Source organism: Fukomys damarensis, unplaced genomic scaffold (genome assembly GCF_012274545.1).
Source record: "Fukomys damarensis isolate Sample0158 unplaced genomic scaffold, DMR_v1.0_HiC HiC_scaffold_16, whole genome shotgun sequence".
In the NCBI taxonomy this organism is placed as follows: Eukaryota; Metazoa; Chordata; class Mammalia; order Rodentia; family Bathyergidae; genus Fukomys; species Fukomys damarensis.
Genome location: NW_022900928.1, coordinates 118583935 through 118588383, shown reverse-complemented (window position 1 = coordinate 118588383; position 4449 = coordinate 118583935). Strand labels below are relative to the sequence as shown.

The 4449-nt window shown below is 48.2% G+C and overlaps 1 pseudogene; it reads right to left on the bottom strand.

Annotated features, from left to right (window-relative positions):
* Window positions 1-1235: 1235 nt before the first annotated feature.
* Window positions 1236-2153, bottom strand: LOC104853802 (annotated as a pseudogene).
* Window positions 2154-4449: the final 2296 nt, after the last annotated feature.

The following is a 4449-nucleotide window of genomic DNA, read 5'->3' as shown; positions in this document are numbered from 1 at the left end:
TCTCTCTCTCTCTCGCTCGCTCTCTCTCTCTCTCTCTCTCTCTCTCTCTCTTTCTCTCTCTTTCTGTACTGTCCATCCCTTGGGTCCAAAGCCCAATAACTTTAATTGAAGCAGGCGAGTCCAGTGACCAGAACAGTGGGCTAACTATTGGTAGCCAGGAATTGGGCCAACTGAAGGCTACAGCTGCAGAACCCTATTACTGGCCTCAGCCACTTGCTGCTATAGGGGAATGCAGGCCTGGTGGCCCCAGACCTTTAGACTTTCAAAGAGAAGCCAGGACATCAGAATTTTTATGAAAAAACAGCTGACAATCTCTTAAAATAAGTTTGTTTGTTTTCAAAACAATACAGATTTATTCTCTGACAGTTCTGGAGGCTTGGCGCTGAAATCTGTCTCACTGAACTCAAGTCCAGGTCGGTGCCAGCACCAATGCCTCCAGCAAGTTCCGAGAGGAGAAGCAGTTTCCTTGCCTCTGGCTTCTGGAGGTGGGCTGCCTGCGCTCCAGACCCCTTCCTTGACTTCCCCCTCCTTCTCCTCCAACTTCTTGCTTCTGTCCGCACAGCTCCTACTTCCTCTCTCACCCACTGTGATTACATCCAGCCCATCTAGGTAATCCAGGATCGCCTGCCTCAGGATCCTTAGTTATATCCAGGAGCCTCTTTGTCAGATAAGGTAAGGGTCACAGGTGACAGTGAAACCTGTAAGAGGACTCCACCCTCCTTGTGCTCCTGCAGCTGGGAGGAAAGGGCCAGGCACTTCCTGTCTTGGGCTCAGCAGGGTCCTTCCTAATCTTTGAAAGGTTAGTGAGTCTCCAAGGCTCCCCTTCTAACCAGACACTGAAGAGTCACTGTGAAAGTCAGGTGATGAGCCTAAATCTATGGGCTGGTGAGAGATGCGGACCAGGCCAGAGGCCAGCGCTGCCCTCTGGGCTGAGGGTCCCCTTCCTAAGCCAGCTCATGGCAACCAGTGCATGGCCAGAAGCAACACAGAGGAGGTCTGGAGCCTGTGAGGGAGGCCACTAGGCCACTGCATGGGCCACAGCTGAAGTGCGGTTGCGGAGGCTGCCCTGGCCCCTCGGCCAACAGAGATTACTGTTGTTCGAGGCGGTGACTGGGAGTGACTCACGGAGAGTACCTACGAGGGAAATGTCCACCAAAGTCCCAGACCCTGGGCCTTTCCTTTGTGATGAGGAGGAGAGGGCAGTGGCCAAGCAGGAAGGCAGGGAGACTTTCTCACTACCTCTTCTCCATGTTCTGCATCTGCAAACTGAGCGGGGTGAAACTGGCCAGCGTGTTGGCCACTTCATCCACCTGGTCCTTGGTGCTGGTCATCTGGAGGTAGGTACAGAGGTCGTCCAGCTGCTCACCCTGCTCGTGCTGCTCCAGGAGCTCCAGGTACTCCCGCAGCATGTGGGTGACCTGCTTCACCTCCAGCACAACAGCCTCCAGGCACTGGGAGTGTCCCTCCTGCAGGATGTTCAGCTTGGAGTTGGCCAGGTGCGGGGGTGTGAGGCGAGCTGGGTCCAGGGTGTCCGTGTGGGCACCTCCTCACAGCAGTGTGTCGATGACAGGGATGCAGTTGGTGCAGGCCACCAGGTGCAGCGGTGTGTCCCCCAGCCCAAAGTGTTGGTTGGGGTTGGCCTCTGCCCATTGCCATTGCAAAGAGGCAAAGTGGAGAGCGGCGCGGCCCTTGTCTACTGCACTGGGGTCCACACCATCATCCAGCAGCTGCTGCACTGTTTCTACATCGTCGGCATTGGCCTAGTCCCTCAGCCTTTTCAGAGCATGCACCTCTTTGCCCATGGGCCTGAGCCTGCGGTGGTGTCAGGCTGTGCAGCCAGGTGTCCTCCTGCTACAGGACATGGAGGTAGCACAGCAGGGACTGAGTCCCTCCGGATGCCTGGCCCAGCAGGCCTGCGGCGCCACTCAGTGCAGAACCAAAATTGGTCAAGAAGAAGCCCTCGGCTTCTGTCAGTAGCTCAGGTGCCATGGCACACACCTCTAATCAAATTCTTAATCATCCCAAACAAATTTGGTGTGTGTCAGTTTTCAGCCTCTGCTTTCTTATCCTTTACCATCTCTGTGTTTGTCCCCGAGCTGGGTCATACTTTCTGAAATCCTTGTGTGAAAGAAGTCCTTGTCACATGAACGCATGGGACTGCCAGGTCTCCCTGAATTGCTGTATTTAAAAAAAGCTCACAGAGCAGCTACAGACAGGACCATATTTTGAACCCAGGTCTTCAGCTATTGAGTTTAAAGCTCTTTCCACTGGAATTGTGGGGAGCAGGAGGAGACATTGTGAACATTTCCACTGCAGAAATGGGAAGGTGGGAGTGGACTGCTGTTCCCTCATACCCAGTGGCCAAGTGAGGGTCCATAGAAGGGAGAATTCCCTGCCTGGCCCTATATGACACCACTTTCCTGGATCAAAGCAGAATTGTCCAGGCCTAGGAACCCCAGAATCTCTGAGGGTTGTAGCTCACTGTTGTCCCAACCAGGGCTCCTGTACCACACTGGGGGGTGGCTCAGGCATGTGCTAGCCAGGCATGGTGGCTGTCGTAGTTACCTTTGTCTTGCTGCTAAGACAAAGTACACCCAAGGTTAAAGGAGGAAAGGTTTATTTGGTTTACTGTTCATAGAGGTTTCAGTCCATAGTTGGCTGGCTCCCGGGCAGGGTGGCATGGCAGAGGGGCATCACAGGAGTAAAAGTTTACAATAGGCAGAAGACAAAGGACAAGCCTTTCTGTCCCTTTTATCTTGTCCGGGCTTATCCACCCTTAGGGTGGGTAGCATTTATACCCTTAATTCTAGCATGGCACTCAAGATCCAGCCACTTCTGAAAAGCCATACCTATGACTGTATGAAGCTTTGAGGGGACATCTAGACACAAGCCATAGCAGTGACACACTCCAGTAATCCGGCACTCAGGAGGCTGAGGCAGGAAGATCAAGAATTTGAACCACCCTGGACTACATAGCAAGACTCCATTTCAGAATATAAAAATAAAAATATGTGCTGGCCTTCTGAGTCTGGCAGACTCTTCTTTGGCATCCTATTTTATAACAAAGTTATTGGTGCATTTAGCGATACCTGCTGCTGTATAGAAAATGTCTGGCTCTCTGTCTTGGGTTCCTGAGGTGGAACTCTAAGCCCTTGGATTTTCTGCCTGACAGGAGTGTCTTTTGTACTCACAATGGGCACCCTGGTAGTTTCGGCATGAAGACTTGTGGGAATGAAAAGATCTTCCAGCCCCACAACATTAGAGGGTTTGTGCATCAAGTCAGGTGGTAACAACCCCCCTCTGGGAAGGAAGGGCAACTGGAGATTGAGTTTAATCACAGCTACATAATGAAATTCCAATAAAAATTCTGGACACCAATGCTCAAACTTTTCCTGCTCGGTGAACATATGGGAGTACTGAGAGGGTGATGTACCCTGATTCCACAGACAGAGGAAGCTTTTTTAAAAAACCTCAAAATACAGATTTTAAGGGGAATCAGAACAGAAACATATGAAAAAGTAAAACAAAATCAATAGACGCATACTTTCTGATTTCAAGACTTATGACATGGGCAAGGGATTTAGCTCAGTGGTGTCATGCCTGCCTCGTAAGTGCAAGGTCCTGAGTTCCATCCCGGTTACCAAAAAAGAAAAACAAAACAAAAAAAACCTTATGACATGGACATAAGTCCTCAGATGTTCAGTTTTCAGATCCATGGAATAGAACTGAGAGTCCAGAAAGAGCCCACATTGATGGTCAATTGATTTCTTTTCAGTACTAGGAATGGAACTCAGAGAGGGTTGAGCTACATCCTCAGCCCTATTAATTTATTTAGACAGATTCTTATTATGTTGCCCAGGCTGATATCAAACTTGCCACCCTCTCGCCTCCACTTCTGAGTAGCTGAGATTGTAGGCACAAAGCCCTGAGTTCGATTCTGAGTACTTAAATAAATAAATGGTACTGGGAAAACTGGATAGCCACACATAAAAAAATGAAGTTGGACTCTTATACTACATGTAAAAATTAGCTCAAAGTGGACCAAACACCTAAATTTAGGAGTTATATCTATAAAACTCTTAAAAGAAATGGAAGCAATTCATATGATTTAGATTTAGCAATGGCTTCTTAAATATGACACCAAAAGTATAGGCAACAATAACAAAAATAACTGGACTTCATAAAATAAAACCTTTTGTATAACAAAAGAGTGAAACAGCAACCTACAAAATTAGAGAAAATATTTCCAAATCATATATTTGATCAGGTTTTAATATATGAATATATATATATATATACTATCCCTGGCTCTATTGTTTTGTTTTTGAGATTGGAACTCACGATGTTGCCCAGGCTGGCCTTGAACTCCTGGCTCAAGTGAGAGAATATATGAAGATCTATTACAACCCCCCCAAAAATAATTTACTTTTTTTTTTTTTTTTTTTTTTT